At 31.1% G+C, this 10,412-nt stretch overlaps 1 long non-coding RNA gene across 1 annotated transcript; it reads left to right on the top strand.

The window, feature by feature from the left end:
- The first annotated feature begins 4,374 nt into the window (after positions 1 to 4,374).
- si:dkey-193p11.2 lies at positions 4,375 to 9,080 on the top strand. Its single transcript, NR_137276.1, is given in 4 exon segments — positions 4,375 to 4,493; positions 5,598 to 5,675; positions 5,811 to 6,419; positions 8,898 to 9,080. It is a non-coding gene; the product is annotated as a si:dkey-193p11.2 (long non-coding RNA).
- Positions 9,081 to 10,412: the final 1,332 nt, after the last annotated feature.

Below are 10,412 nucleotides of genomic sequence, written 5' to 3'. Positions count from 1 at the left end.
CAAAAGTATACCAAATACCAGTAATACTTAAATAAATTTTTAGTGTACTACAATAAAGTACACTAGAGTTTTGAGTGTGGTAATTTTAAGTTTTTAAGTAATTTTAAGTAGAAGTACATTTTCCCAAAATGTCTTTACATTTCATATATGTGCTGTAATGTTGCATTTTATTTATATTTTTGTGGTCAAAGTTTTTGCAAAGTTTTTGTTTCCTCCCATAAGGTATTTTTTGGACTTGTGGTTTATTGCACAAAAATGTTAAAGTGTTTTGATGAAGCACAGATGCTGTTTTCTTTGTACACACATTATCCCAGGTAAAAAAAAAAGTGCACTAAAATGCACTTTCTTTAAGTATACTTAGTACACTTTTCAGTAATGTACTAAAAGTGCTCTATTTTCGCACTAATTTTGTACTTAATGTACCAAAAGATAGTATTAAGTATATGTTAGGATAAACTTAATACCATCTAAGTGCACTCAACTGTGCTATTTTGAGACACCCTGAAATTGAACTAAAATGTGCTTTTAACATACTATATCTGTATTTTTAAAAATATGTTTAGTTACAACTAGAAATACACTTGAACCCTACTTTTAAACATTTAAATATATTTATGACTAATTTAAAGTATAATAGTAATATATTAAAAGGATATACAAATTGTAAAAAAAAAAAAAAGTGTGCTAAATACTGTATTAAAAGTGCTTGATTTTCCCAAACTAATTTTGTATTTAATGTACTAAAAATTAGTATTAAGTACTTTTTAAGATAAACTTAACTACATCTAAGTGTACTCAACTGTGCTATTATGAGACACCATGAATCTGATCTAAAATGTGCTTTTAACATACTAAACATTTATTTAAACAATATATTTATACTTAAATAAGTGTATTTTAGTGCACTTTTTTTTTTTTTTACCTGGGCAATGTTTTTATGAAGTAGAACTACTGGATCAAGATTTGAAGTACGATTCAATAAACACACCATCAAGCCAAAACACATTTAAACCGACCACAGCAATTATCCACCACTCCTTCAGCACAACAGCCTCTGGGAACATCAGATTCAGCACACACACACCCAGACACCGCACAAAAGCTTCACGCCATCTTATGAATGTAGCCAGAATGCTGCACATATATAAAATTATATGGAGATCATCAGTATTCAGTATCATTTGTGATGGTAACAACAGTGACAATCTCTGGACATTTTTCCTTGATATGGATCAATCGAACAGTCTATTACACAATAGAAATGTTGATTTAAAATGTCTGCAAGTGACACCACAATGCTTTCAGCTTCTGATGTCTCTACAGATGGTTGCAGTTAGGGCTGCACAATATATTGTTTGAGCATCGATATCACAATGTGTGAATTCGCAATTGTCACATCTCAAGATTAGATTATTTATTAAAGATGTTATTAAATATTAAGATTTCTGAATAAATTATACAATGATGACCATGTTATTTTATGTTCGATTGTTCAATTTTTGTACCTGAATACTGTTAGACTCTCCAGAGGACTATAAAGCACTATTTCTATAATGTTTACCTTTGCTCTGTTGTATTTAATTATAATTTATGCAAACGCATAGAAAAATACTCGATCATCCCGATCTATCTAAATGAAAGAAATCTTTCCAAATAGAGCAACTGAATTCATCTTGTGAATTGATATTTATTTCTCAATATACAGTTGAAGTCAGAATAATTAGCCCCCTTTTGTTTTGTTTTTTGTTTTCTTTTTCTTTTTTTTTATATTTCCCAAATGATGTTTGACAGAGCAAGGAAATTTTCACAGTATGTCTGATAATATTTTTTCATAATAATTTTTTCTTCTGGAGAAAGTCTTATTTGTTTTATTTCGCCTAGAATAAAAGCAGTTTTAAATTTTTTTAAAAAACTATTTTGGGACAAAATTATTAGCCCCTTTAAGCTATTTTTTTTTTCGATAGTCTACAGAACAAACTATCGTTTACAATAACTTGCCTTAATTATCCGAACCTGCCTAGTTCCCTTTATTACCTTAGTTATACCTTTAAATGTCACTTAAAACTGTACAGAAGTATCTTGAAAAATATAAAGTAAATATTATTTACTGTCATCATGGCAAAGATAAAATAAATCAGTTATTAGAAATAGGTTTCTAAAACTCTTATGCTTAGAAATGTGCTGAAACAATTTTCCCTCCATTAAACAGAAATTTGGGAAAAAAATAAACAGGGGCGCTAGTAAGTCAGGCGGGCTAATAATTCTGACTTCTACTGTATATCACTGAAAAACAAAATATCGCAATGTCTGAATCTTCCAATGTCGTGTAAGCCTAGTAAAAGTTCAACAGGCTCCCTCTGCGAATATCTGCAAAATGATTAACCATAGACTTCGTCAGTTAAAATATCTACACACATGCTTTGTTTCGTTATTTCATCTTCATTTACAAGTAGCAGGGTATTTACAGCTACTGCATATTTATGTCCATTCGCATCCTGTTCCTCTGGGCCTCCTGGTCATTTTGAACTATTAATTCTTCTAATTAAAAACAATTATTTTTTATATACCTAATGCAGGCTATTTAGGTACACGAGTATACTTGCTTTGAACAGAAATAAACTGTTTGGTCCTGACATTTTATACGGTTTTCTGGCTTATTGAAGTAATTCATCACATGCCTGGCATAAAGACAACACAGATACAATAAAGGCCGTCATGTTTTTAATTAATTATCTGATTGTGGTTGTGTGATCTAATTGCAATTATTTGAGATAACCATGATAGATGTATGATTTAAATCTCAAACCAGGAAAATTCAAGTGTGTAAGAAAATAGCAAATAGTGTAGGAAAGTGTAGATTTAATTTTATGGTAGATTTGGTGTCTGCAAAGAAGTTTAAAGTTTCACACACAAGAGGGTTAAGAAAACAATTCACATAAAAGAAATTAAAGTAAAGGAAACTATGCCAGAATGTACTCACCCTCATGAATCCTGGACGGATATGCCACTCTTCTTTCAGAAAACGTGAGGTTTATTAAGAATATCCTGGATCTTCCCATCTTCATAATTGTAGTGAATCAAAATTGCCACATCCATGCAAATATCCACATTCATGAGAAAGATGTTTTTCGTACAGCCTAACTGCGTTAGTCTAAAAAATAAAAAGGAACACAGACCTAGGACAGCTCAACTTAGAAATGAAAAAATTGTGGCTGATACAAAATGTTTACTGTTATGTCATGGGATTTAAAAATTCTGTAAAACGTTTATATTCTCATTTAATTATTTCCTTATTTTATGACAGACCTATTTATTTCAAATACAATCCTCGGTTTCAATACACAATGTAGGTCTAACATACAGCTATCTAGCGGTTGATAAACAAATTGCATCCGTTGACTATTTGTCAGCAGATCATTATTTTTCTGTTGCTTTGGCTTTTTGGAATAAAAATTTGTTTTTATTGTTTCACAGCTCGTAAATTCTGTCAATGAAAAGTGAAAAGTAACCAAAAAAAAAAAAAAAACATCAACAACAAAAAACAGGCATAAAAATGCCAGTTTCTATAAGGGTTGTGGAAAGACACTTTTACAGAGCCACACGGCCATTTATTCGGATATGATGACACGCACACCTGCAAAATCAGTCCCGCATGTGATCAAACAAGCAAACAAACAACAACAACAACAACAACAAAAAACATTAGTTTATACCGTAGTAAATCAGGAAACTCTAGCACATGGAAAGGAAACATAGCAGTTACACTATTTTTCTACACTATTGTTTGTAGTAAAAAAAACAACAAAAACAAACAAAAATGCATGGACCAAAAAAGAAATAAAATATTTGTAAAAAAAAAAAATGTAAGTGGTTAATGTTTTAAAGCATAAAGATTTCTCATACTTGATAATTTCTGACATAAATAGTTGACAGAAAACAAACAAACCTAAATAGTCATAAATGGTTTCAGATATTTCTCAAAAACCAAATCTGCACACAAACACTTAGGCTTGATTAATATCTCCTCATAAATTCTTCAGATTGTTTTTTTATGTGTCACGTAACCTTGTATTCTCCTCCAGCAACAATGCACCAACGGTAAAAGCTTGTATTTCCAGTACTCGTATAGAAATGAGATTGATGCCATGCCCTGTTTACAGTACAAACAATACCCTCATTTGGCAGTTTAATATTAAAATTTAGGGAGGTTTTAGTAATTAAATGAATAAGAAGACATTTCTCTGAATATCATCTTGGATGTGAGGAGTGGAAATCAGACATGAAGTGACAGAAATGTGGATGAGTTTGAGTGGGTGTTCCTCACCCAGCGCTTCAGGGTGTGTGTGTGTGAAGATGTTAAACACCACAGCCTATAAGTACGCATGTAAATCCAGCCAACACAGTGTTCCTGACTAACTTCAACACAAAAAACATGAACGTCATGAAGGGTGCAGCTGATGGTGGCCAGATCGACAAGGTAATCGATCACGCTGGTAAGTCAGAGACATATTTAATGTTTAATATATGATTTTCTTGCTACAGTATTTTGTCTAGTTTTTCCTCTACAAAAATTCAGCCATCAGTATTTACTAGAGAAGCAATTTATAATTAACAAAAAAACCATAGTAAATCTTATTTTCTGGAAAAATGTACCACAATTAAGGGTTTATTTTTAAACAAGAAAAAAAAAACAAATTTTGCATTTTTTTATTATTCCATTGGACATAATTTTTTTGTCTTAAATTTTTATTTCCTTGGGGAAAAGAATCAAATAATCAGGCTTTTTTTACTTGGATTCCACTACTTTTTAGAGTTTCTTCTGTTGAACACAAATATGTTTAAAAATGCAGGAAACGGGTAACAACTGACATGCAAAGTAGGAAAAAAAAGGATGAAAGTCAATGGCTACCGTTTTCCAGCATTCTTCAAAATATCTTCTTTTGTATGCAACAAAAGAAACTTAAATTTTAATTTCATGTGGGAATAATCTCTAATTATAAGTGCTTATACTTTAATTTATTGGTATAAATATCCTAAATAACTGAACTATACGAGTATAAATTGACATAATTTTGATTAAAAAAAATGTTGACAATGTTGCTTAAGTAATTGTATCTTGCTACTTCACTCAAAAAGGACATTTACTGTTTGTTCAAACTACTTTAAAAAATGTCCCAACATGTATTAGTTAAGCTAACTGAAAATATTTTTTACAAATATCGAGGTTAACTGTACATAAAAATAAGTTGTCCCCACAAAAACTCAAGAATTGTGTTGTTGTAGCTCATTTTGAATAAGTAGTTTGAACAAGCAGCTAAATATTTTTTTCAGTGTTCTTACCAGAAAACAAGATAATTTTAATAACTAATTTAATAATAATAATAATAATCAATAATTGTATTAAATTCTATATTTATTTTATATTCAATAAATTGTTTATTTATTATTATTTTTGCAGTGTATGCAATGTCAAAATGTCAATGTCTGAAAATATAACCAATGTAATGAGTTGCAATAATTGGAGCATGCTAGTTATTTCTGTAATGGACAGCTAACCTTATGTACCGAGATGATTAATTCTTGTAATGTTGCTTCAGCTGGGGTGGCCAAGGAGAAAATTGGCTCTGCACTTGGAGGAAACAAGAAAGCTCCAACTGGCAAGAATCAGGATGCAGGTAATATATAGCTTTTCTTTAAAAAAAAAAAAAATTATAATAATAATAAAAAACTTGGAAAAATTGTTGCAATTAGAAAATAAACTCTTCTCATATCAAATTTGTTGTTCACTGATCAATCCGTTCTGTCTGTAGGTGTTGGCGATATGATCAGTGGTGCGATTGGCAAAGCTGCTTCAGACACTTCAGACGCAGGCAAAAAAACTGCAGATGAGGCAACGTCTTTTGCAAAGGGCCTGATAAAATAACCTGGCAAACTTTAAATGGGAACTCTTTCCCTCTTCATGATGTTACCTGAAGCCTATCATTCTGTAAATCTCTTTTAATTTTCAAAACTGATTAAGAAGTACCTCCACAAAAGCAGTCATCTTGAAACAGGTGATATATGAAGCTGTATTAGTATCAGGGCTGTTTGCATTACATGTTAGAGCTTTTCCTTTTAATAAAATGGCTTTAGTATAACACTATTTTTAAATAACTTCTTAAGTTAAAATAAATTAAATTACAATTAAAGAGCAGGCAGAAATTGAATCAAGTTTACAGGTTTAAATTCATTCTTGATTTTTGTCCTGTACATTTTTAATGATCTCTGTAATTTTGTTAAACATGTCATGTCTTAAAATAAGTGGAACCACAAACCAAAACAGAATCAATAAAATCCATCCAAAATGATTAGACTTCTTGTCCAGCAAGTGTTATTGGGTTTTTGCCATAATAGTATTGTACTATTATAAATATTTCACTTACACTCAAAAAAATGATATGTTGGCGTTAATTAACTTTTTTTGTCCACTCGTTCCACGTAACCGAGTTAAGTTACCTTTAAGAAAGAATATTAATTTTAGTGAACTTAAGTTAGTTACATAAAGGTAATGTAATGTTGTTTAGTTCAATCAACGTAACATTTATAATTTAGCTTTAATCAATGTAGTTATTTAAGTTCAATTATTGTAAAATTGATATTGTTATGTTTAACCAAATAAAAAAAAACTGTTTCTGTTTCATTGAGTTTATTCAATAGCATTTTTACAGTTTTACACATTTTCCAGCAATAAAATGATTAAGATCCAAATCCAAATACTGTCTTTATCTGTATCTTCACTTATTACAATAAGTTAAAATATCAATACTATTAAAATAATAGTAATACAAGTATGAAGCAAATTGAAAACAATAAATGATTTTAAAAATATGCTTACAAAAACATCATAAAATACACCTATCAAAATAATACTTTTCATATATTACAAAAAACATTCAAAAATAATATTCTGCCTTCAAATGATTTATTAAAAATATACTTAGAAAAATTAAGTCTTCTTTTGTAAACTATACTGTACCTTCTATACACTGAAAAAGCAGATAACACTTCAGTTGTTCAAAGAAAGATTAACATTTTAAAGCAAAGTAACACGATCAGCACTACACCATAAATTAGACCAACCATCACAGATCATGCAATAGCTACACACATTCATCTATCTGACACTTGCACCATTTCTGCACATTTGCACCAGACACTTTCTTACAACCACTCCCTATATCTAAAAAACAAAAAACAAAACATTGTGCATGAAGTCTGCTTCACATAGGTGTGTGGGCTTGACAAACCACATGTAGAAGCATTCTTAATTCTTAAATTTTTTTTTGTATGATTAGCACATCTTGGGTGTATTGCCTCTTCTTGTTGATTTGCTGAATGTGTCCTCAATTGTAAGTCACTTTAGACAAAACAGTCTGCTAAATGTTAATGTAACTACTGTAGATTCATAAGGTGGTGTTGCACATCAAGGTTTGTGCTTCATCATGCCCAGCATCCTAAAAATGTCAGGTAAAAAAATAAAACATTTACCAACAGATCAAAGGTGAAAGGAGGAATTGGTTTAAGAGGAAAATACAAAATGTTTAAAAAAATAAAATAAAATAGCTTACCATGTACTCCCTCACTTTGAGGGCTTTGAGGATGCATTCACACCTTTTTTTCCACTGGTGATGTTCTAAATGACATGAAATGACAATTAGTAATTTACTAAGTAATTAGTAGTTAAAATTACTAGTAATTTTTACTGTACATCATTTTAATGTGTATAGGCATCTAAAGGCATAGTACCTGGATGATCCACAGTCTCCTCAGCCAGATATGGGACTTTAGAGGTTGAGCTGTAAACCTGTGAGGGAGAAAATAGATGTGAGTGAGCAAAGATTTGTAATAATAAAATATAATAATATAAATAGCAAACTACTAAACTTAAAAAATTAAACGTGTTAGGTGACCAAACAAATAAGCTTACATTAAATATGTCATCATGCTAGATGTTATACTACTTAAGTGTCACATATGCTTTTTTGCTGATTTTTTTTTTAAGTTAACAGGCTGGAATAATACAATTAGATAATAAATAACAATGTGCCAACACCACATTTTAATACATTTTATGTAAGTTATCAAAACTGGCATTCAAACTCGACAAACTGCTTGACACTCATTTAAAATAAAGACTATCAAATCAAATAAAAAATCAAATCACTTTTATTGTCACATTATCAGCAGCACGTGTGCTATGATGAGTGAAAAGCTTAGACTATTCTAACATGACTATTCCTTACTACCAACGTTTGCAACTTTAGTTTGGGGGAGTTAATATATACCAAGTATAAAATTTCACAGGAATGCAAAACAAACTATACATTTATCTGTCTATAATGTGGAAAAGACACAGGGAACATGGCAATTTCATAGCAATACTATACACAAACACAACATAGTATTACAAGAGAGTACATTTATGATTCAAATGTTGTCACAGCCTCAGTATAAATACATAAAAAGTAAAAAAAAATCTCACCTGTGTGTCCACATTTGGGAAAGCTTTGTGCACGTTCTCAATTTGTACAGTAATCTTCATCTTTTGATTCCCATAATATGCCGCCGAGCTGAGAGTGATCGTTGTGGTTTGAATCTTCTTACTTCCTGCGTTGTTTTGAAATTGCGCATGTGCAGATATTACTCCACCTATTGACCAAAATGCAGTACTGCAGAAGCAACACAACTCCCTTTCATTCATGTTAATTAAGCGAGCTGTTTAAATGTGAAAACTTACTTTTCTAATTTTTTCCAACACAACACTTTTATTTTTAATACACAAACATAAGCGAATTGTTTAATTTAAACATAGTTACATTCTTTGGACCAACTACAGCCATAATTCATTTTTTTGAGTGTAGTTTAAAGCCCCTTCATCAAGTGAATAGAAACATCAAAATACAAATCTCAACAGATGCATATTGGAGAAGAGCCAAAATTTGACATATCTGTGATTTTTAAGCATTTTTTGTGTGGGGAAGCTTAATAGTTTCATGTTCAATCAATCACTGAAGATTGTAAAAAACAATTAAGTTAACTTGATCGATATGTTTGGACAGAATGACTGAATTGTGTGGAAGCTTGCATTTTTTATAGTGTGTGACGTTACTTGAAGGTGCAGTATGTAAGTTTGACACCCAGTGGTATTGTATTCCTGCATCAAAACAAATGCAAGCGCAGGTTGCCAGATTGAGTACTAACAGGAGCTAGTCTGACGGTCAAGCCTAAATGCTGATTTACATTGTGTTCTAAATGAAATCAACAACACGGGACAGAAGGAAGATTTTCCATATTAAAAGGAGTTTTTTTCCAAACCAACACCTCGATTTGATATACGTACCACAAACAACTTTTACTTCTAGCAGCTGAACAGAAAATAAACTCAAGTACAACTCATGTGCTTTATTCAGTGTTAAATGATAACAATGGGAGTTTGAATGCCATTTTACACGACATTTATTGCCATATTACTGAAAGCAGCAGCAGATAATTCACCTCAGATCTTGAAAATAAAACAAACTTTTTGAAATTGAACTTAATGTAAGCTAATAAATATCAGTGATTCAGCATCTACATTATACAATGTTAAAGAGGTTTAATTTGTACTAATTAGATTATAAACCTTAACATTTTGTATGTAGTGCATATTCTGTGCTTCTGAATGGCTGTATTGAAATTTCTGTCGTGTTCCGTCTGGTGCAAACAACCAAATTTCTTATTTATTACTGCAAATTTCTAACTGCAAATCTCGTAAGGAAGTTTGTTGTTAGGACATAAGGTTACAATGTAACCTGCTCACCTAATGTTTACGTTCGTAACATTTATATCGTTTGCTAATTAACAACCTTGTGTGGAACTCTGAATCTGCATCTTATTTCGGAGACTGATATTGTCCACTAGAGGTCGCATTTCGGTCATGGATGCATGCTTTCAGAGCCTTTCTGAATGAATGAAATAAGTGGTTTTCCAACAAGGCAACCCAGGGTGCTGAAATATAATTGGCTAAACTGGCAGTAGGCGGATTAAAAGAACCAAAACAAAGACAGCGTTTTGGCATATAACAGACATTTTTAAAAGTAGAATAAGTGACTTAAGAATTGTTTTTCAGATGAACAAGATGGTATTTTATGCTTTAGAAGAGTCAAAAACAGCACATTGAAACTACATAAAATATATCGGTCACACTTTATATTAAGTGTCATTAACTACTATGCACTTGCATCAAAAAATAAATACAATATACTTACTGTGTTCGTAATGTATTTGAGAACACTTGTGTTGCTCTTGAGTTGGGATAGGGGTTGGGTTATGGACAGGTTTGATGGTCAGAAGGTATTTACAAATGTAATTACAGAAGTCAATTACAAATGTAA

Source organism: Danio rerio, chromosome 12, assembly GCF_049306965.1.
Source record: "Danio rerio strain Tuebingen ecotype United States chromosome 12, GRCz12tu, whole genome shotgun sequence".
NCBI lineage: Eukaryota > Metazoa > Chordata > Actinopteri > Cypriniformes > Danionidae > Danio > Danio rerio.
This window is presented reverse-complemented; position numbering and strand designations above follow the sequence as displayed.